The sequence below is a fragment of the Arachis hypogaea genome, chromosome 9 (genome assembly GCF_003086295.3).
Source record: "Arachis hypogaea cultivar Tifrunner chromosome 9, arahy.Tifrunner.gnm2.J5K5, whole genome shotgun sequence".
Lineage (NCBI taxonomy): Eukaryota > Viridiplantae > Streptophyta > Magnoliopsida > Fabales > Fabaceae > Arachis > Arachis hypogaea.
Window position 1 is genome coordinate 79,211,202 of NC_092044.1, and position 24,912 is coordinate 79,236,113.

Below are 24,912 nucleotides of genomic sequence, written 5' to 3' on the forward strand. Positions count from 1 at the left end.
ATCCTCATCAGTTTTTAGCTGAGTTCTTGCAAATCTGTGACATTGTCAAGACTAATGGGGTTGACCCTGAGGTCTACAGACTTATGCTATTCCCTTTTGCTGTAAGAGACAGAGCTAGGATATGGTTGGACTCACAACCTAAAGAAAGCCTGAACTCTTGGGAAAAGCTAGTCAATGCCTTCTTGGCAAAGTTCTTTCCACCTCAAAAATTGAGTAAGCTTAAAGTGGAAGTCCAAACCTTCAGACAGAAGGAAGGTGAATCCCTCTATGAAGCTTGGGAAAGATACAAACAATTGATCAGAAAGTGTCCTTCTTACATGCTTTCTGAGTGGAGCATCATAGGTATCTTCTATGATGGTCTGTCTGAACTGTCCAAGATGTCATTGGATAGCTCTGTTGGAGGATCTCTTCATCTGAAGAAGACACCTGCAGAAGCTCAAGAACTCATTGAAATGGTTGCAAATAACCAATTCATGTACACTTCTGAAAGGAATCCTGTGAACAATGGGACGAATAAGAAGAAAGGAGTTCTTGAGATTGATACTCTGAATGCCATATTGGCTCAGAACAAAATATTGACTCAGCAAGTCAATATCATTTCTCAAAGTCTGTCTGGAATGCAAGCTGCACCAGACAGTACTAAGGACGCTTCATCTGAAGAAGAAGCTTATGATCATGAGAACCCTTCAATGGAAGAGGTGAACTACATGGGAGAACCATATGGAAACACCTATAATCCTTCATGGAGAAATCATCCAAATCTCTCATGGAAGGATCAACAGAGACCTCAACAAGGTTTCAACAACAATAATGGTGGAAGAAACAGGTTTAGCAATGGCAAGCCTTTTCCATCATCTTCTCAGCAACAGACAGAGAATTCTAAGCAGAGCCACTCTGACTTAGCAACCATGGTCTCTGATCTAATAAAACCACTCAAAGTTTCATGACTAAAACAAGGTCCTCCATCAGAAACTTGGAGGCACAAGTGGGACAGCTGAGCAAGAAAATTACTGAACTCCCTCCTAGTACTCTTCCAAACAATACAGAAGAGAATCCTAAAGGAGAGTGCAAGGCCATCAACATGGCCGAATTTGGAGAGGAGGGAGAGGCAGTGAACGCCACTGAGGAAGACCTCAATGGACGTCCACTGGCCTCCAATGAGTTCCTCAATGAGGAACCATGGGAATCTGAGGCTCACACTGAGACCATAGAGATTCCATTAGATTTATTTCTGCCATTCATGAGCTTTAATGAGTATTCTTCCTCTGAAGAGGATGAGTATGTCACTGAAGAGCAAGTTGCTAAATACCTTGGAGCAATCATGAAGCTAAATGACAAGTTATTTGGTAATGAGACTTGGGAGGATGAACCCCCTTTGCTCACCAAAGAATTGGATGACTTGTCTAGGCAGAAACTACCTCAAAAGAGACAGAACCCTGGGAAGTTCTCAATACCTTGCAACATAGGCACCATGACCTTTAATAAGGCTTTGTGTGACCTAGGGTCAAGCATAAACCTCATGCCTCTCTCTGTAATGGAGAAGCTAGGGATCTTTGAGGTACAAGCTGCAAGAATCTCACTAGAGATGGCAGACAATTCAAGAAAACAAGCTTATGGGCTTGTAGAGAATGTTCTGGTAAAGATTGAAGACCATTACATCCCTGCTGATTTCATAGTCCTAGAGACTGGGAAGTGCATGGATGAATCCATCATCCTTGGCAGACCCTTCCTAGCCACAGCAAAGGCTGTGATTGATGTGGACAGAGGAGAATTGATCATTCAAGTGAATGAAGAATCCTTTGTGTTTAAGGCTCAAGGATATCCCTCTGTCACCATGGAGAGGAAGCATGAAGAGCTTCTCTCAAAACAGAGTCAAACAGAGCCCCCACAGTCAAACTCTAAGTTTGGTGTTGGGAGGCCACAACCAAATTCTAAGTTTGGTGTTGAACCCCCACATTCAAACTCTAAGTTTGGTGTTGGGAGGTTCCAATATTGCTCTGAGTATCTTTGAGGCTCCATGAGAGCCCACTGTCAAGCTACTGACATTAAAGAAGCGCTTGTTGGGAGGCAACCCAATGTTATATTTTATCTATTTTCCTTTGTTATTTTATGTTTTCTGTAGGTTGATGATAATGAGAAGTCACAAAATCAGTTGAAAAAGCAAAAACAGAATGAAAAACAGAAAGAAAAATAGCACACCTTGGAGGAAGACCTTGCTGGCGTTTAAACGCCAGTAAGGGTAGCAAATGGGCGTTTAACGCCCAGTCTGGCACCATTCTGGGCGTTTAACGCCAGAAAGGGGCACCAGACTGGCGTTAAACGCCAGGAAAGGGCAAGAAGTTGGCGTTAAATGCCAGAAATGGGCACCAGCTCGGCGTTTAACGCCAGAATTGGCATAGAGAGCATTTTTGCTCACCACTTGGTGCAGGGATGACTTTTCCTTGACACCTCAGGATCTGTGGACCCCACAGGATCCCCACCTACCCCACCACCCTCTCTCTTCTTCTTCACCCATTCACCAATCACCTCAACACCTCTTCCCCAAAAACCCCTCACCTATCAAATCCCATCTTTCTCTTCACCACTCACATCCATCCTTCATAAAACCTCACCTACCTCACCATTCAAATTCAAACCACTTTCCCTTCCAAACCCACCATCCCATAACCGAACCCTACCCCTCTCTCCACCCCTATATAAACCCATCTTCACTCCTTCATTTTCACACAACCTAAACACTACTTCTCCCCCTTTGGCCGAACCACAAAGCCATCTCCATCTCCTCTATTTCTTCTTCTTCTACTCTCTTCTTTCTTCTTTTGCTCGAGGACGAGCAAATCTTTTAAGTTTGGTATGGTAAAAGCATTTCTTTTTGTTTTTCCATAACCATTTATGGCATCTAAGGCCAGAGAAACCTCTAGAAAGGGGAAAGGGAAAGCAAAAGCTTCCACCTCTGAGTCATGGGAGATGGAGAGATTCATCTCAAGGGTGCATCAAGACCACTTCTATGAAGTTGTGGCCTTGAAGAAAGTGATCCCCGAGGTCCCTTTCAAACTCAAAAAGAGTGAATACCCGGAGATCCGACATGAGATCCGAAGAAGAGGTTGGGAAGTTCTTACCAACCCCATTCAACAAGTCGGAATCTTAATGGTTCAAGAGTTCTATGCCAATCCATGGATCACCAAGAACCATGATCAAAGTGTGAACCCGGACCTAAAGAATTGGCTTACAATGGTTCGGGGGAAATACTTAGATTTTAGTCCGGAAAATGTAAGGTTGGCATTCAACTTGCCCATTATGCAAGGAGATGAACACCCTTACACTAGAAGGGTCAACTTTGATCAAAGGTTGGACCAAGTCCTCATAGACATTTGTGAAGAGGGCACTCAATGGAAGAGAGATTCAAGAGGAAAGTCGGTTCAACTGAGAAGGCATGACCTCAAACCCGTGGCTAGGGGATGGTTGGAGTTTATCCAACGCTCAATCATTCCCACTAGCAACCGATCTGAAGTTACTATAGACCGGGCCATCATGATTCATAGCATCATGATTGGAGAGGAAGTAGAAGTTCATGAGGTTATAGCCCAAGAACTTTATAAGGTGGCGGACAAGTCCTCTACCTTGGCAAGGTTAGCCTTTCCTCATCTCATTTGTCACCTCTGTTATTCAGTTGGAATTGACATAGAAGGAGACATCCCCATTGATGAGGACAAGCCCATCACTAAGAAAAGGATGGAGCAAACAAGAGATCCCACTCATCATGAAATCCCTGAGATGCCTCAAGGGATGCACCTTCCTCCACAAAACTATTGGGAGCAAATCAACACCTCCCTAGGAGAATTAAGTTCCAACATGGGACAACTAAGGGTGGAGCACCAAGAACATTGCATCCTCCTCCATGAAATTAGAGAAGATCAAAGAATCATGAGAGAGTAGCAACAAAGACAAGGAAGAGACATTGAGGAGCTCAAGCACTCCATAAGATCTTCAAGAGGAAGAACAAGCCACCATCACTAAGGTGGACCCGTTCTTTAATTTCCTTGTTCTCTATTTTCTTGTTTTTCGCATTTTATGCTTATGTTTGTCCATGTTTGTGTCTCATGATCATTAGTGTCTTAGTGTCTATGCCTTAAAGTTATGAATGTCCTATGAATCCATCACCTTTCTTGAATGAAAAATGTTCTTAATTGAAAAAGAGAAGAATTGCATGAATTTTAAATTTTATAACAGATTAATTATTTTGATGTGGTGGCAATACTTTTGTTTTCTGAATGTATGATTAAACAGTGCATATGTCTTTTGAATTTGTTGTTCATGAATGGTTGGCTCTTGAAAGAATGATGAAAAAGGAGACATGTTACTGAGGATCTGAAAAATCATAAAAATGATTCTTGAAGCAAGAAAAAGCAGTGAATACAAAAAAAAAAAAGGAGAAAGAGAAAAAGAAAGAAAAAGAAAGAAATAAAAGTGTGATCCAAGGCAAAAAGAGTGTGCTTAAGAACCCTGGACACCTCTAATTGGGGACTCTAGCAAAGCTGAGTCACAATCTGAAAAGGTTCACCCAATTATGTGTCTGCGGCATATATGTATCCGGTGGTAATACTGGAAGACAAAGTGCTTTGGGCCACGGCCAAGACTCATAAAGTAGCTGTGTTCAAGAATCATCATACTTAACTAGGAGAATCAATAACACTATCTGGATTCTGAGTTCCTATAGAAGCCAATCATTCTGAATTTCAAAGGATAGAGTGAGATGCCAAAACTATTCAGAGGCAAAAAGCTAAAAGCCCCGCTCATCTTATTAATACTGATCTTCATAGATGTTTTTGGAATTCATTGCATATTCTCTTCTCTTTATCTTATTTGATTTCCAGTTGCTTGGGGACAAGCAACAATTTAAGTTTGGTGTTGTGATAAGCGGATAATTTGTACGCTTTTTGGCATTGTTTTTAGTATGTTTTTAGTATGTTTTAGTTAGTTTTTAGTATATTTCTATTAGTTTTTAGTTAAAATTCACTTTTCTGGACTTTACTATGAGTTTGTGTGTTTTTCTGTGATTTCAGGTATTTTCTGGCTGAAATTGAGGGACTTGAGAAAAAATCTGATTCAGAGGCTGAAAAGGACTACAGATGCTGTTGGATTCTGACCTCCCTGCACTCGAAGTGGATTTTCTGGAGCTACAGAAGCCCAATTGGCGCGCCCTCAACGGCGTTGGAAAGAAGACATCCTGGGCTTTCCAACAATGTTTAATAGTCCATACTTTGCCCGAGATTTGATGGCCCAAACCGGTGTCCCAAATCAGCTCAAAACTGCCCGGCGTTAAACGCCGGAACTGGCACAAGAATGGGAGTTAAACGCCCAAACTTGCACAAAAGCTGGCGTTTAACTCCAAGAGAAGTCTCTACACGAAAATGCTTCAATGCTAAGCCCAAGCACACACCAAGTGGGCCCGGATGTGGATTTTTATGTCATTTACTCATTTCTGTAAACCCTAGGCTACTAGTTCTCTACAAATAGGACCTTTTGCTATTGTATTTTCATCTTTGGATCACTTTAGATACTTTGATCATCTTTAGATCTTTGAATCTTTTGATCACGTATGGGGGCTGGCCTCATGGCCATGCCTAGACCTTGTTCTTATGTATTTTCAACGGTGGAGTTTCTACACACCATAGATTAAGGTGTGGAGCTCTGCTGTACCTCGAGTATTAATGCAATTACTATTATTCTTCTATTCAATTCAGCTTGTTCTTGTTCTAAGATATTCATTTGCACCCAAGAAAATGATGAATGTGATGATTATGTGACACTCATCATCATTCTCACTTATAAACGAGTGCCTGACAACCACTTCTGTTCTACAAGCAAATAAGGCTTGAATGTTTATCTCTTGGATCCCTTGATCGGAATCTTCGTGGTATAAGCTAGAATTGATGGCGGCATTCAAGAGAATCCGGAAGGTCTAAACCTTGTGATGAGATATTTTGGTGGAAAAATGAATTTCTCCCAAAACACACAAATCTAACCGGCAAGTGCACCGGGTCGCATCAAGTAATAATAACTCATGGGAGTGAGGTCGATCCCACAGGGATTGAAGGATTGAGCAATTTTAGTTTAGTGGTTGATTTAGTCAAGCGAATCAAGATTTGGTTGAATGATTGGTGATTTGCAGAATTTAAATTGCATTGGAAGTAAAGAGAATAGGAAATAAATTGCTGAATCTTAAATAACAAGAAATTTAATGGCAAAAACTTAGATTGCAAGAATTATAAATTGCAGAATCTTAAAGTGCAAGAAATGTAAATGACTTGAAATGTAAAGGGGATTGGGGATTGGATTTGCAGAATTCAAACAATGAAAAGTAAATTGCATCAAGTAGAGAAGTAGAAGAGGGTGTGGATGAAATCAGATCTTGAAGCAGAGAAGTAAATGAACATGGAAAGCAGTAAACAGAATGTAAATTGGGAATTTAGATCTCAGGACCCAGAGACTAGAAAACCAAGTCTAGATCTCAATGCCTTCCTAGATCCAACAAGAACAATTGCAAGGGAATTGTAAATTGCAAAGAAAGTAGATGAGATGCAAGTAACAGAAAGTTAAATTCAATTGCAGTGAAAATAAACAAAATCCAAGGTGAGATTGAAACAGAATTCCTTCAATTCTTCAACCCAAGATCCAAGGCAGTTGTAATTGAAATTTAAAGCAATAAAACTAAGAGGAAGAGAATGGAATTCTCCTTCCCCAAACTAAGAAACTAAAATTCACTTCTCTCCGAAAACTCCTCTGAAAATTCTAAAAGAAAGCTCTATGAAAAACTATAAAAGGAAGCTCCCCCGAATGACTTGAATTCTAGCCTATTTATACACTTTCTTCAAATGATCTTCAAGCCTTGAGTTGGGCCTTTGCTCTTGGTGGAATTGGGTTGAAAGAGGCCTTGGTTGATTGCTCTTGGAGTTTGGAGAGGAACCAAAGTGAACCAATTGAACCGGATTGGATTTTTATAGAAGTTGGAGTAAAAGTTTGAGCCAACGTTAGGGGTCTAACTTCTGCTCAAACTTTTCATATCAGATAGCCCAATTTACTAATGCCAACGTTGGTGCCAAAGTTAGGGGTCTAACTTGAGCTCCAACGTTGGCCCTTCCTCATGCACCAATGGCGCCAACGTTAGCTAGCCCTGGAGTATATTTTTCATGCCAACGTTAGCCTCCAAGTTAGGGGGCTAACGTTGGCGCAAACGTTGGCTACCCTGGGTGAATTTTTCATGCCAACGTTAGCCTCCAAGTTAGGGGGCTAACGTTGGCGCAAACGTTGGCTAGCCCTGGAGCAAATTTCCATGCCAACGTTAGCCTCCAAGTTAGGGGGCTAACGTTGGCGCAAACGTTGGCTAGCCCTGGGTGAAATTTTCAATTCTCACGTTAGCCTTCAAGTTAGGGGGCTAACTTTGAGGCTAACTTTTCACCCAAAAGTTTGTGCTAAAGTTTGAGGGCTAACTTCAAGTCCAACTTTATACTTCCTGGTTCAATTTCATTTGTTTCCTTGTCCTCTCTTAGCTTCTAGCCATTCCTTCTTACTTCAACCTTTCTCCAAGCTTTCTTCACCTATCATTAACCAACCAAACACATCAAAGCTGTGCTCAAAATTATGAGATGTTCATTCTGTCCTAATATGCAACCATTATGGCATCAAATCTCATGAAAAAGCATGAATTTATCTATGGTTGATTCAATCAGAGGAAGCATGAAAATCTACCCAAATTAGCTTGCTTAGGCCTCAAGAAAGTGCATAATTCAATTGAAAACAAAAGAAAGAGACTAGTGAAACTAGGCTAAGATGACTTGTCATCACAACACCCCACTTAAAGCTTGCTTGTCCTCAAGCAAGAAATGAATTATGCTCAGAGATTCTTTCAATTAAGATGGATTGAGGAACACTTGTAAAGCACAGTGAGTGAAGTGATCAAGTAACAGTGGGATGAAGTCTAAATCATATGCTCATGCAAGGGCTTCAGTGCTCACTAGTCCTCACATATTGGGAGTCGTAGGTCTTAGGATATTCATCCAAATGGTATCATGGAGATCTCTTTATATGTAATCACCTTGAAGCAGCTTATAATTTTCTTTGCTTTGGCCTCGACTCTAAGTATCATGTCTCAAAGCGGCTTTTTAAATAAGCTTTCAATCAATACTCCTAAACCAGTTGGTTTTAAGGTATTAGGTGTTAAAGCACCCCTCAGGATTTACTTGCTCAAGCCTCTTTCTTTGACACACTTCAACCACAAGCATTTACTAGGATAACAACTCTTTGAGTTTTTGTTTCTTTCTTTCTTTTTCTGCCTAGTACTTGATGCTCAGAGCCTTGGGCCATGTTCTTTTTGTTTTTGTATTTTCTTTACTTTATTTTTGTTTTGCTTGCTTCTCGGATCAATTGATTTTTGAGAATCTCCACAATACTTCTTTGAACTTCATGTCCTGCCTATGAGCTCCCATGCAAGTGTTCACAAGCATGCAACCTCAATACATAATCATACAACTAGAACCACCACTTCTCCTAATCTTTTGCTTGCCTCAAAATTGATTTATTCCTCAATCCTTCTTTTCAAAAAACCTTTATGTGATGCATTCTTGAAAATTAAGTGCAAACAAGTTTTGAAGATAAGAATGTTGTGAATAATCAAGCATCTTGCTTATTGAATTATAAAGAAAGGCTATGCTATGCAGGCAGGCAGAGGTGTATAAAGAAAACTACACTATGCAGATAGGCAGGGCAAATAAGGATATAATCCAACTTTCAATTACAGCAATATTTGATGTAAAACAATCACTTAACAATACAACCTGTTGGAGTTCACTTGCTTTCCTTCTTCTCATCATCATCAATGCTGACTTTCATGTTCATCTTTCACCTCCTTGGTTGATGATGCTAAAAATCTCCAAAATTTTGTATGATATTCTGCAGTGATATTGGAAGTTGCTTGTTCCCCAAGCACTTGGAAACAGTGGTTACTCTGCATGATTTATTTGTGGGCTTTTTGAACTTACTTTGGTGTGGGAACACCAAACTTAGTACCTTGCCAAAGGTTTTCATTAACCATGTGTGAAATTCTTTTTCTCTTTTTTTTTTTCAAAAGCAATAAAACTAAAAATAGCAGAATAGTTAATTAGTTTGTCTAAATGCTTGAAGCTAGCATTATGCAAAAGGTGAGAATATATTGTATGATGAAATTTTGGTGGAACACCAAACTTAGAATCCTTTATTCTCCCTTAGATTGTTTTGGTGTGCAACACCAAACTTAGCTTCTTGCAATATAGATAAAACTAATTAACCTTTTTATTGAAACAGATATGAAAAGAGAACTACCTCAGGTTGGGTTGCCTCCCAACAAGCGCTCTTTTATTGTCACTAGCTTGACATGTTGTTCTTCACTTTCTTCCTCTTCTTCCAGTTGGTTAAGAGGAATGACCTTAATGGGGGAAAAGTTTCAGTTGTTGTCCCTTTTCTTAGTCTCTTCTCAGCAAGCCTCATTTTGTACACTGCTTGATCGAGCTTGCTTGCTAGTTCAGGGGAAGGATTGTTTGCAGTTGACCTTCTCTTGAATGTTGTCCTTTGTAGCTTGGTCACAATCCTCTTCTCGGTGCTTTTGTCAATTGCCTTCACTTCTTGGATGTCAAGACATGGTTGCTGTGTGATTATTGGAGTGATTTCTTCATTAAGAGCCTCTTGTATTGGTGGTTCCATGAGCCCTTCCTTCATGTGATTTTCTGCTTCACTTGAGTGTGAATTCTCTGGAATGACTTCCTCACTTTCATGCTCCTCCACTCCTTTCTTTGCACCCAACATTTTCTTTAATAGCTCTATCATGGAGGAGGTTTGTTGATCTTCCCAACATTTCTTCATCTCCTCTTCATACCTTTCAATCATGGTTTCAAGTGTTGAGGCGTTTTGGTCTAGGGAAGTTTGTGAGAGTTGTGAGTCTTCATGTTCTCTTGTCATCTCAAGTGCAGTTTCAGGTTCAACCACCTCTACCTCATTTTTCATTGAACTTTCTCTTGACACAGAGGCTTCCTCATCTTGCTTTTCCACTTCCTCACCCACAAATTTGTCTTCATCCGTACTGTTTGATGGTTCTAAGTTCCTCTTTGTTTGCTCTAAGGACCCATTTATCTGCTCGAGTATGGTTTCTTCCCAAGATGGGGATTTTGTGTAGAATTCCACTAGTTTTCTCTGTATTTCAATGCCTTCAAGGTATTCCTCATCTGTTAATTCAATGCCTTCAAGGTATTCCTCATCTGTTAATTCAAGAGATGAAGGTTGAGAGTAATTTTGGTGACGTGAATGTGTTGTGGTGAAGTTGTGTTGAGGAGTGTGGAATGAGCTGTGTGATTGATGGGATGACTGGTATGGATTTTGGAGGAAACTTTGTGTTGAGGCATAATCAAGTGATGAAGAACTTTTAATTGAGGAACTGGGACGTGAGGGTGGATGCTCTTTCAGTCTGTGGTAATCCTCCCATCTACCATGAGGATAATAATATGAATTATTTTGGAGTGGAGGTTTGTATCCCATATGCTTCTCCTGCTCATCTTGTGTCTCTGAAGCAAATCTCCATGGATTGGAGTGCTCAGAATCTGTTAATTCTTGGTGATATCCCCAGCCACCATTAGAGGTTGGTGCTGGTGGGTGATATCCTGAAAAATTTTGTTTGACTGCAAGATGAGTTGAACTCCATTTGTATTTTGGAAAGCACAACACCATTGAAAATTGAAATTACTCATATCACAGATGAGAATTTCTTAGTGAGGCATAAACTCAAACACCTTGGTTTCAATCTAAAACAGAGAACAAAAATAAAGAAAATGCTTGATCTAGACCACCACCTCACTTAATCATTGTCAATCTAATCAATCCCCGGCAACGGCGCCAAAAACTTGATGAGATATTTTGATGGAAAAATGAATTTCTCCCAAAACACACAAATCTAACCGGCAAGTGCACCGGGTCGCATCAAGTAATAATAACTCACGGGAGTGAGGTCGATCCCACAGGGATTGAAGGATTGAGCAATTTTAGTTTAGTGGTTGATTTAGTCAAGCGAATCAAGATTTGGTTGAATGATTGGTGATTTGCAGAATTTAAATTGCATTGGAAGTAAAGAGAATAGGAAATAAATTGCTGAATCTTAAATAACAAGAAATTAAATGGCAGAAACTTAGATTGCAAGAATTATAAATTGCAGAATCTTAAAGTGCAAGAAATGTAAATGGCTTGAAATGTAAAGGGGATTGGGGATTGGATTTGCAGAATTCAAACAAGGAAAAGTAAATTGCATCAAGTAGAGAAGTAGAAGAGGGTGTGGATGAAATCAGATCTTGAAGCAGAGAAGTAAATGAACATGGAAAGCAGTAAACAGAATGTAAATTGGGAATTTAGATCTCAGGACCCAGAGACTAGAAAACCAAGTCTAGATCTCTATGCCTTCCTAGATCCAACAAGAACAATTGCAAGGGAATTGTAAATTGCAAAGAAAGTAGATGAGATGCAAGTAACAGAAAGTTAAATTCAATTGCAGTGAAAATAAACAAGATCCAAGGTGAGATTGAAACAGAATTCCTTCAATTCTTCAACCCAAGATCCAAGGCAGTTGTAATTGAAATTTAAAGCAATAAAACTAAGAGGAAGAGAATGGAATTCTCCTTCCCCAAACTAAGAAACTAAAATTCACTTCTCTCCGAAAACTCCTCTGAAAATTCTAAAAGAAAGCTCTATGAAAAACTATAAAAGGAAGCTCCCCCGAATGACTTGAATTCTAGCCTATTTATACACTTTCTTCAAATGATCTTCAAGCCTTGAGTTGGGCCTTTGCTCTTGGTGGAATTGGGTTGAAAGAGGCCTTGGTTGATTGCTCTTGGAGTTTGGAGAGGAACCAAAGTGAACCAATTGAACCGGATTGGATTTTTATAGAAGTTGGAGTAAAAGTTTGAGCCAACGTTAGGGGTCTAACTTCTGCTCAAACTTTTCATATCAGATAGCCCAATTTACTGATGCCAACGTTGGTGCCAAAGTTAGGGGTCTAACTTGAGCTCCAACGTTGGCCCTTCCTCATGCACCAATGGCGCCAACGTTAGCTAGCCCTGGAGTATATTTTTCATGCCAACGTTAGCCTCCAAGTTAGGGGGCTAACGTTGGCGCAAACGTTGGCTACCCTGGGTGAATTTTTCATGCCAACGTTAGCCTCCAAGTTAGGGGGCTAACGTTGGCGCAAACGTTGGCTAGCCCTGGAGCAAATTTCCATGCCAACGTTAGCCTCCAAGTTAGGGGGCTAACGTTGGCGCAAACGTTGGCTAGCCCTGGGTGAAATTTTCAATTCTCACGTTAGCCTTCAAGTTAGGGGGCTAACTTTGAGGCTAACTTTTCACCCAAAAGTTTGTGCTAAAGTTTGAGGGCTAACTTCAAGTCCAACTTTATACTTCCTGGTTCAATTTCATTTGTTTCCTTGTCCTCTCTTAGCTTCTAGCCATTCCTTCTTACTTCAACCTTTCTCCAAGCTTTCTTCACCTATCATTAACCAACCAAACACATCAAAGCTGTGCTCAAAATCATGAGATGTTCATTCTGTCCTAATATGCAACCATTATGGCATCAAATCTCATGAAAAAGCATGAATTTATCTATGGTTGATTCAATCAGAGGAAGCATGAAAATCTACCCAAATTAGCTTGCTTAGGCCACAAGAAAGTGCATAATTCAATTGAAAACAAAAAAAAGAGACTAGTGAAACTTGGCTAAGATGACTTGTCATCACCTTGTCTGTGGTATTCTGAGTAGGATTCAATGATTGAATGACTGTGACAAGCTTCAAACTTCTGAAGGCTGGGCGTTAGTGACAGACGCAAAAGAATCACTAGATTCTATTCCAACCTGATTGAGAACCGACAGATGATTAGCCGTGCCGTGACAGGGTGCGTAGAACATTTTCACTGAGAGGATGGGAGGTAGCCACTGACAACGGTGAAACCCTACATACAGCTTTCCATGGAAAGGAGTAAGAAGGATTGGATGAAGACAGTAGGAAAGCAGAGAGACGGAAGGGACAAAGCATCTCCATACGCTTGTCTGAAATTCTTACCAATGAATTACATAAGTATCTCTATCTTTATCTTTATGCTTTATTCATAAATCATCCATAACCATTTGATTCTGCCTGACTAAGATTTACAAGATGACCATAGCTTGCTTCATACCAACAATCTCCGTGGGATCGACCCTTACTCGCGTAAGGTTTATTACTTGGACGACCCAGTACACTTGCTAGTTAGTTGTGCGAAGTTGTGATAAATAGTTGAGATAGCAATTGAGCGTACCATGTTGATGGCGCCATTGATGATCACAATTTCGTGCACCACTCTGTAATTCCGCAATTGCCTCTGAATGTGTTTCGGAGAGCCTACAGAATAAACTTATCCCCATGCCATTCTCTCGGGCCTCTATGCTTTGAGAATAATCAGGTATGAATTTCCTAATAGAGTTTACCATAGTAAGAGTTATACACAAGAAACATGAGTAATCACCTACCTGGACAAGTGGAGGCAATTGATAATGATCCCCAACAAGTACAAACATTGAAGCAAATGCTGCAAAATTGACAATAAACTCACTCGCAGAGTATAATCGGCATTGGTTTCAGCCTGTTTTCTTTTTGAAACAATTCCACATGCTGCAAAATTTGGTGAACCTACAAAGACAGTGAAGCTAAGATAAGATTGAAAACCAAATTCATATATGAATCAGAAGGAAAATATGGACATACCTGATGCAATCTCACTATACATAGACTCAAATCGTGAGGAAATAACAGGTGTGTGTTCACAATAAGAAACTCTTGGTGAAGATTTCCCATTTGGTTTTGCGAAACAAGGGCGATAGACTGAACGTGTAACAACTGAGCAACACGATCACCGAAATCATTTAAAAACAACTCCCGATAATTCAAAACATGTAAATATTTTTTGTGTATAGCAGTAAGAAGCCCTGCATAAAGTATAGTAGATATGAGTTTTGAGCTATAGAGTAACAAATTTACTTGGAGAAACTTATACTTTAGATTATGACAAAAATCGGAAAACCTCGAAAGCATGGAACATCGGTACTTAGTACTAACTGCTAGTATGTTAGCAGTTAAGTATTGCATAGTTAGTAATCCAAATATCTAAGCAAGATGGAGCATGAATTTCATTTTCACACACATTTACCATCTCCGCGGTTATTGGTTCGAGCAAGCATGAAGAGATGGTAACTAGCATCCCCTGAGCACAGAAAACTGCGAAGAAAAATTGATAAACCTAAAATTGGCACAGAAAAATTGAGCCCTAAGCACCAAAATCACAAAATCTTATTATACCTGAAACTCACTAAGGGAGCAAATGTGACAAGAAGCGGTGGTGGAGAGAGCTCTGTGACGACGGCGATGAAAGGAGTAGACGCGACGAGAGTGGCGGAGAAAGCTCTGTAAAAATGGCGACCAAGGGAGCAGCTCGTGCGAAAGGAGCTCATGCGAGGCAAGGGATGACAGAGAGATCGTGTGATGCGAACGGCGGCAACGACGGAAGAAGCTCGTGCGACCAGAGAAGGAGCAGCTCGTGAAGAAGAAGCTCGTGTGTGAAGTGTGAATGAACGTGTGTGAATTGTGAATGAAGCTCGAGACACTAGGTTAAGTTAGGTTTACATCAATATTTTCCGAGGGAAAATTTTAAATTACAGACGAATTTTTCGTCTGTAATAATCTAATAAAATGCAACATTTTCTCTATTTAATTACAGACGGAAAATCCGTCTGTAACCATTTTCCACGAAAAAAAAAATTTTCCGACAGAATTATCGACGGATTTTTTTTCCGTCTGTAATTTATGCTAATTCATTTTTTTGTTTTCCGACAAAAAATCCCTATGAAATTCCGTCTATATTTCCGTGAGATAAAATCCGTCGAAAATATCCGTCTGTAATAACTAGTTTTCTAGTTGCTCCATGTGTGTCAAACTTTTGCAACGGATCAAATATATAGCGGCCAGCCATAATATCCTTCACTATTCCAATTTTATCTAGTTGAATGCTTAAGTGAAGGATTTCTTTCGAAATTGTTGCTTGCTAAATTATTTGTGACATTAACTAACAAATTTCTCTCGCTACTCTTTTAGCTATGAAGCTAAATTTAAAAATAATTAACTTGAAAATCTCTCATCACTAATTGGCCGTTTATGTCATGTCCGGATATTTTGTGATAATTATTCCAAAGTGTTGTGGTTGATGTCTCACCAATTTTTCGCTAAATAGTGACAAAAAAATAATATTCCTCATAAAATTTCGTCGACCCAATTCTTGTAGTGAGTATGCTTCAAATTCAAAATACTTTTGTATGAAAAAATATTAGATATATAATCATTTATGTATTTCTCTTTTTTTAACAAATTAAATTTTTTGAATAAAATATTTTGAATAAATTAAAAGTTTTATTTGCTTTAAGAAATTTTGTAGTGTTTTCTTATAATTATAATTTTTTAAATAGTATAAATAAATATAAATGAATACACTGCAGATATTTTTGAAGTAGATATTAGATGTATAATCACACATACATTACATTACTAGCATTTGGCCTTAATTGGTTAATAACATATATGCCCAAAACCAAAACAATATGTCTATGATTATTCATATACTACCTTTGTTTAATTGTCAAAATTTTAGGATAAAGTGATTTTATTCATGTAATTCTATTTAACCTCTTTTAAATTAAAGTGATTTCATAATGAGATACCAAAATTTCTATCAACAAAAAATATAAAATTCTATTGTTGTTATAAAGAAGAGGATAAATAAGGAGATAAAAATTTAAACTCAATTAAAAAGACACATTGAAATTAAAATAAAAACAAAAGGACAGATTGAGATTGAATAAAAAAAACTCTATTTTCTATAAAAAAATAGACTCCTCAATCTTATTGGTCGTCCATACCATAGTTTGGAAATTGAATTGAAGAGACTCTTTAACTATCTATCTAATTCACCAATATAACAAAAGAGAGACTCACTCAATCTCACTTGTCCATGTTATGGTTTTATTACAAAACCAAAAGGAAGGTTTTCACACCTCTAATCTCTAAATGATAACTACGATAATTTATGGGATATTTATAATCTCTTATTAAATTAAAATAAAAAAAATTCTAAATTCATAAGATAAAGTTCAATTTAGTAATTAAATAAAAAAATTAAAATACATTAAACTAAATTAAACATTCTAAAAATATAAAATAATACTTTTAAATAATACTTGATCTTTTCATATAACGATTATTTGAAACATGCCTCAAGTTATTCTAAACCGATTTTCATGACATCATGAAAGAGACATTATTGGAACTTCTTCACTTGCATTCTGGAATCGGACACCGGTTTAAAGATAAATCTCTGCATTGACAATGATATGGTGGACTAGATGATTCCTTACAAACACAATTTTTGCAATATGCATGGCAAACTTCACCTTTATCTAGACACTCGTAAAAACCGTAGCGGTAACCATGACACTGAAAGCAATTTTCGTAGCAATATTCATCATTGATGAGATAACGATTAACTTCAATAGAGCTTGAAATTCCAACAAGGAAAAGCAAGATCTTAATCATCAACATCAAGATTTGTGTTGTTTGACTTGACTCAATCAAATTTCTATACAAATTTTATAACGTGTCTTCGTTGTTTTGTGTTCGTGAAGAGCTAAGCAACTAAAGAATTTGATTCATCGGACAATTTGAAAGGATGTAGTCGCGTAATATATATATATATATATATATATATATATATATATATATATATATATATATATATATTAGATTTTATTATTATATTGATAGTACTTCTTAGTATTCTATTTATCATTAATTTTAATATTTTTATGGTACTCATAATAGTTGGTATCAGAGCCAGGTGAAAGCCTGGTTCTGGTATCTTCTCATGAGACCACCATATAAACATAATATCATGAGAAGATCTATTAAACTTTGTTCTTACTGTTATCCATATGAAACAAACTATATTATCAGAGATGAGGAGATCCTTTATAATCAATAACGGATGATTGAATTTTTACGTTATTATACTAGATTTTATTACAATCTCTAAATTTTGTTATAGAATACTCGTATCCTCATTCCTTTATTATTATTCTAAACTTTGTTAAACAACTAAAGACCTTATAGAACTCTATTCCCTAATTTATTAAAGATAAGTGTAGCGGTGAGAGCCGTTTATACGTTGGTCAGCCCAGCGAGCATACCTGGAGATAAGTCCTCTTTAAAGGCAATAAAACTATTGGTAAGCTAGGGTGGTCCCGTAGTACAAGTCTTTAAGAAGGTTCTTATTCAATAGAATCTTCTTAATCAGGACTGATTGCAAAGCAGTCCCTAGTGTATTAAAGAATGATGTTAAAAATCTAGTTTCTAAACAAATATTTGACAGATGCCAAGCTATATTATCATGCTTTGATTTTTCTATTGAGCATATTAAAGGAGAATCAAATGCATTACCTGATTTTCTAACAATAGAATTTTTGCAAGGTAAAAATGAGAAAGAAACAAGCAAGCAGTGAAAATTATGGTCAACCTCTTGACCAACCAGCAACTCCAATACAAGCTAAACAATTATGTATTAAACCCTTGACGATGTCACAGGTTGTTAAAAGTGAAAAATCATCAGCATCAACTAAAAGCTTATATGAGGTCCCTACAGTTAACAGATATACATTATTGCAGCCATCAGATTTGTTTAAAACTAAACCAGTATCTGAAGAACATCTTTATCATGAAAAACCCATACCCCTAAAAATAATGGCTTTAGAGAAAGAATGGTTCTGGTATCTTCTCATGAGACCACCATATAAACATAATATCATAAGAAGATCTATTAAACTTTGTTCTTACTGTTATTCATATGAAACGAACTATATTATCAGAGACGAGGAAATCCATTATAATCAATTACAGATGATTGAATTTTTACGTTATTATACTAGACTTTATTTCAATCTCTAAATTTTGTTATAGTATACTCGTATCCTCATTCCTTTATTATTATTCTGAACTTTGTTAAACAACTAAAGACCTTATAGAACTCCATTCCCTAATTTATTAAAGATAAGTGTAGCGGTGAGAGCCATTTATACGTTGGTCTACCCAATGAGCATACTTGGTGATAAGTCCTCTTTGCAGGCAATAAAACCATTGGTAAGGTAGGGTGGTCCCATAGTACAAGTCTTTAAGCAGACAATGGTTGGAATTCTAAGATCTTTAGCTGAATTGAACAAAGAAAAGAATAATTCAATAATAATAAGGAATAATGATACAGAAGTTTCAAGTTCATCTTCAGAATTACAAGTAATAAAATTAGAAGAAAAGTTTCATAACTGGTCTGTACCTCTTATAAGTAAAAATGAAGTTTATAAAAGACAAGCTTTCTGGGAACAAAAAGATAACGAAATACACATGCCAGAATACAGTTATCCAGGAACTAGTAATAATCACATTATAAACATACTAGAGGAACAAAAACTAAAAGAGCATGAACAAAAAGGTTATAATTTTATTCATATAGGACTTATCCATGTAGCAGCCAAACCTAACTTTAGACTAGGGATTAACATACCAATCCTAATTGTATTACGAGACACAAGGTTTAAAAAATTTAAAGACTCACTAATAGCTATGTTAGAAAGTAATTCTCATGATGGTCCAGTATTTTTGAATTGTTATCCAAATTTTTCCTTGAGTCTTAAAAATGAATACACCTCTGAAGCTCTCAAGTTATATATTAAAACACCTAAAGACATCATTGATGAAAAATATGACCCTTTTGAAGTAATTTATAGGATATATTATAAAATTAATAGGGTAAATTATAACTTTAGGGCTAAAAGAGAATCATCAAAAGATGACACTATTATTATTCATGCTAATTTATGAAGGTCTTTTGTTCAAACACCTAAAAAACTTCAACATGAAGAACTAATGGAGAATATTCCTGAAGAATGGATTTTAGAAGATATAGTAAAAGAGGAAAAAATAGAAAATACAGAAATTAGGGATATTATTAGAGAAGGTCCACATATTAGACTAAGAATGAATAGGTCTCATTCAGTTAGAATACCAAATTATCAGAATAAAGAAGAAATTTCCCCAATACATTCTATAGATAATTCCTTCATAAACGATGGAGTTATAAGAATAAATAACAATAGACCACATATAGAAACTCCTTTATATGGAACAGAGAATAATTATTCGCCAACTACCTCTCAAATCTTAGGAGTTATAATGAAAGAAGAACCTTTTGAGATTGATAAAAATTGGTTTAGTAAAGATTTTTATGCAGAATATAATACAGGATTAAGAAACTGGTATTTTACTAGATATTCTTAAAAAGAAACTATCGAAATAAGAAGAGAATTTTATGATTATTTAATAAAAAATAAAATTAATTTATACTTCTTCTATTGGTTAAAAACCTATTTTTATGATTTCAAAAAAGAATTTTGTCCTTTAACTAAGACAACCACTACTTGGAAAACAAGTACAGGGCAAACCGTAGAATCCCAATATCCACCAAAAGAAACCATAAAACTACAGGTAGCTCACAATTTAGAACTAGAAGCCACCCTCTATAAAGATAGTAGAATAGAAGGAAGTGTAGACAAAATAGACATTAAAAAGGTACATCAACAACTTAACTACACCAACATAGTCCTAGATATTATGAAAAACCAGTTAGAAAGAATTGAACATAAACATGAACAACTTAAACCCATCGAAAAACCTATATATAAGTTTTAAAGTCCAGATATAATCAAACTTAGAACAAATGTGGAAGCAGACATTGATGAGTTAAAGGAAAAACTTAAATCCATAAGTTTAGAAAAAATAGTTGTTAATACAATAGAAATTAACAAAATGACACACAAGAATCAGTATTATCCAAAACTAAGAAATTATTATCCAAGACCAACCCTAGCTGACGTAAGCCTTGAAGAAAGAACACAGCTAGTACAGAATAGTTTTACAGGATCCAAATTAGTAGAATGGAATTTAGATGGGTTAAGTGAACAAGCCATTTTAGACCTAATGTGTAGTATGACCATGGCAGCAACTGCTTATAAGGCAAAACGAGCTACTGATAGAGAAGTAGCAGTCATGATCACACAAGGATTTACGGGACAATTAAAAGGATGGTGGGATAACTTTTTAACTATACCCGAAAGAGAATTAATCCTAAGTAGTATAAAACCAGAAGATCAATCACAAGATGCCACAACAACTTTAATTTTTACAATTATAAAAAACATCCTAGGAGACCCAAATATTTTTAAAGATAGAATAGGAACTCAACTAATAAACTTACGATACTGGTGCACGAAATTGCAATCACACTTTTGCAATTTCGCACAACTAACCAGCAAGTGCACTGGGTCGTCCAAGTAATACCTTACGTGAATAAGGGTCGATCCCACAGAGATTGTCGGCTTGAAGCAACCTATGGTTATCTTGTAACTCTTAGTCAGGATATCAATAATTATCAGATTTAATTGTGAAAAGTAAAAGAACATGAAATAAGTATTTATTTTGCAGTAATGGAGAACAGGTTGAGGTTTTGGAGATGCTCTATCTTCTGAATCTCTGCTTTCCTACTGTCTTCTTCTTTAAGCACGCAAGGCTCCTTCCATGGCAAGCTGTATGTAAGGTTTCACCGTTGTCAATGGCTACCTCCCATCCTCTCAGTGAAAATGTTCAACGCGCTCTGTCACAGCACGGCTAATCATCTGTCGGTTCTCAATTAGGTTGGAATAGAATCCAGTGATTCTTTTGCGTCTGTCACTAACGCCCAGCCCTCAGGAGTTTGAAGCTCGTCACAGTCATTCAATCCTTGAATCCTACTCAGAATACCACAGACAAGGTTTAGACCTTCCAGATTCTCTTGATTGCCGCCATCAATTCTAGCTTATACCACGAAGATCCTGATTAAGGAATCTAAGAGATATCTACTCAATCTAAAGTAGAACGGAGGTGGTTGTCAGGCACACGTTCATAGGTGAGAATGATGATGAGTGTCACGGATCATCACATCCATCAAGTTGAAGAACAAGTGATATCTTAGAATAGAAGCAAGCGTGATTGAATGAAAAACAGTAGTAATTGCATTAATCCATCAAGACACAACAGAGCTCCTCACCCCCAACCATGGGGTTTAGAGACTCATGCCGTAAAAGATACAATGAGAAACGTGTAATGTGTCATGAGGTCGAGATACAATGTCAAAAGGTCCTATTAATAGTGAACTAGTAACCTAGGGTATACAGAAATGAGTAAATGACGTAAAAATCCACTTCCGGGGTCCACTTGGTGTGTGCTTGGGCTGAGCATTAAAGCTTTCATGTGTAGAGACTTTTTCTGGAGTTAAACGCCAGCTTTTATGCCAGTTTGGGCGTTTAACTCCAATTTTTGTGCCAGTTCCGGCGTTAAACGCCGGGAATTCTGAAGCTGATTTACAATGCCAGTTTGGGCCATCAAATCTTGGGCAAAGTATGAACTATTATACATTGCTGGAAAGCCCAAGATGTCTACTTTCCAACGCAATTAAGAGCACGCCAATTAGGCTTCTGTAGCTCCAGAAAATCCACTTCGAGTGCAGGAAGGTCAGAATCCAACAGCATCTGCAGTCCTGTTCAGCCTCTGAATTAGATTTTTGCTCAGGTCCCTCAATTTTAGCCAGAAAATACCTGAAATCACAAAAAAACACACAAACTCATAGTAAAGCCCCGAAAAGTGAATTTTAACTAAAAACTAATAAAAATGTAATAAAAACTAACTAAAATATACTAAAAACATACTAAAAATAATGCCAAAAAGCGTATAAATTATCCGCTCATCACAACACCAAACATAAATTGTTGCTTGTCCCCAAGCAACTGAAAATCAAAATAGAATAAAAAGATGAGAATATAATATAGACTCCAAAATATCAAAGAAACTTAGCTCCAATTAGATGAGCGGGACTAGTAGCTTTTTGCTTCTGAACAGTTTTGGCATCTCACTTTATCCTTTGAAGTTTAGAATGATTGGCATCTATAGGAAATCAGAACTCAGATAGTGTTATTGATTCTCCTAGTTAAGTGTGATGATTCTTGAACGTAGCTACTTTATGAGTCTTGGCTGTGGCCCAAAGCACTCTGTCTTCTAGTATTACCACCGGATACATACATGCCACAGACACATGACTGGGTGAACCTTTTCAGATTGTGACTCAGCTTTGCTAGAGTCCCCAATCAGAGGTGTCTAGGGTTCTTAAGCACACTCTTTTTGCCTTGGATCACCTTAAACTTGTTTGTTTGTTTTTTTCGTTTTTTTACTGCTTTTTCTTGCTTCAAGAATCAATTTGATGATTTTTCAGATCCTCAATAACATTTCTCCTTTTCCATCATTCTTTCAAGAGCCAACAAGTTTAACATTCTTTAATCAACAAATTCAAAAGACATATGCACTGTTCAAGCATTCATTCAGAAAACAAAAATTATTGTCACCACATCAAACTAATTCAACTAGTTTCATAGATGAATTCGAAATCCTGTACTTCTTGTTCTTTTGTGATTAAAGCATTTTTCATTTAAGAGAGGTGATGGATTCATAGGACATTTATAGCTTTAAGGCATGAATCTTAAATTTTATTAATCATGAATTAAGAACAAGACTCAAAAATAGATATAAGATAAGACTAATAGTAATAGAAAACAAAATTTTAAATGACTCTAAAATAGACTCATAATGATAGAGATTATCACAGAGTTAGGACTCAACAACCTTGATCTTGAGAAGTGGATGCTCCCTCAACTTGTGGGGTATTTGACCCTTCAAGGGAGAGCTTCTGGTGCTTCAGCTCCTGTAGCTCACGCCCCTGCTTCTCTTGTTCCTTCAGCAATTTACAGAGCATGCAATTTTGATTCTGCTGTTCTTCCTTAATTTGTTCCATAGCTTCTTGCAGCTTAGCAACAGATGCTTCTAGACGAGTCCAGTAGTCAATTTCAGGAAGTTCAGGGAGGAACTCCTGCGCCCTCCTTTTGATAGAGTTATCTTGCATTTGTCCTTCCATTGACCTCTTGGTGATTGGGTGCTCAATTGGGATGAATTCATCTACTCCCATCCTCACCCTAGCATCTTTACATAGCAAAGAGATTAAGCTTGGGTAAGCCAGTTTGGCTTCAGTGGATTTCTTGTTTGCAATTGTGTAAATCTCACAAGCAATCAGATGATGAATCTCCACTTCTTTTCCCAGCATAATGCAATGAATCATCACTGCTCTCTTGATAGTAACCTCAGAACGGTTACTAGTGGGCAAGATAGAACGCCCTATGAAATCCAACCAGCCTCTTGCAACTGGTTTGAGATCTCCCTTCTTGAGTTGGTTTGGGACACCTTTTGAATTGGTCATCCACTTGGTTCCAGGGAGGCATATGTCCTCTAGAACTTGATCCAACCCCTTATCTACTCTCACCATTTTCCTATTAAAGGATTCAGGATCATCTTGTAGTTGAGGCAATTTGAAGACCTCTCTTATTTTGTCCAGATGGAAGTAAATAATTCTCCCTCTGACCATGGTTCTATAGGTATGAAAAGCGGTTCCAGTCATTCTCTGCTTATCTGTCAGCCACAGATTTGAGTAGAATTCCTGAACCATGTTTCTTCCAACCTTTATCTTAGGGTTGGTTAGAACTTCCCATCCTCTGTTTCGAATTTGCTCTTGGATCTCTGGATATTCATCTTCTTTCAGATCAAATTTAACTTCCGGGATCACTGACCTTAGACCCATTATTTTGTGGTAATGGTCTGCATGTTCTTTGGTTAAGAACCTCTCTTGACTCCAAAGGTCCTTTGGAGTGTTCTCTTTCTTGCCTCTTGAATTGGTTTGTTTTCCTTTGGGAGCCATGATCTTGATGAGCCTTAGCTTAGTGATCACAGAAAAACACACCAAACTTAGAGGTTTGCTTGTCCTCAAGCAAAAAAAGAAAGTAAAGAGGAGAGAGAGGAGGAGAGAAAATTCGAATGGTGGGGAAAAGGGGATGACCAAACGTGTATTTATAAGGGAGGGGGAGAGATTTCGAAAATTTTGAAAGAGATTTGAGAAGATATGGAAAGAATTTGAGAGATGTTAGAGTTTTTGAAGAAGATTTGGAAAGGATTTAAAAGAGATTTGAAGAATGATTTTAATTTTTGAAAATTTGAAGGTGAATGATGAAAGTTTGAAATGTGTTTATGTAGAAAATTATGAATCAAAACAAGAAAGTTTAAAAAAAATTTGAAGTGGAAAGAAAAATCTCTGTCCTCCACCTATCTGGTGTTAAACGCCCAGAATGGTATCCATTCTGGCGTTTAACGCCCAAATGTTGGCCAATTTGGGCATTAAACGCCCAGCCAGGTACCCTGGCTGGCGTTAAACACCAGAAATCCCTTCTTCACTGGGCGTTTTGCTAAACGCCCAGGATGCTGCACACCTGGCGTTAAACGCCCAGAATGGTGCCCATTCTGGCGTTAACGCCCAAAATGGTACCTTTACTGGCGTTAAACGCCTAGAATGGTGCCCATTCTGGTGTTTAATGCCCAGAGCACCCCTTACTGGCGATTTTTCGCCAGCAAGCTCCTTTTCTCTGTTTTTTGCACTGAATCCTTCTGTAACTCTGTGAATTCCTTCAATTTTGATGATCACCCTTTGAGAATATGTATCAAACTTTTATTAAACAAAACAGATAACCTGCTAATGACTGGGTTGCCTCCCAGCAAGCGCTTCTTTATTGTCTTTAGCTGGACCTTTACTGAGATTTATT

At 37.4% G+C, this 24,912-nt stretch overlaps 1 non-coding gene across 1 annotated transcript; it reads right to left on the reverse strand.

The window, feature by feature from the left end:
* Positions 1-215: 215 nt before the first annotated feature.
* Positions 216-323, reverse strand: LOC112713426 (small nucleolar RNA R71). The gene has a single exon (XR_003158398.1). It is a non-coding gene; the product is annotated as a small nucleolar RNA R71 (small nucleolar RNA).
* Between the last annotated feature and the right edge of the window lie 24,589 nt (positions 324-24,912).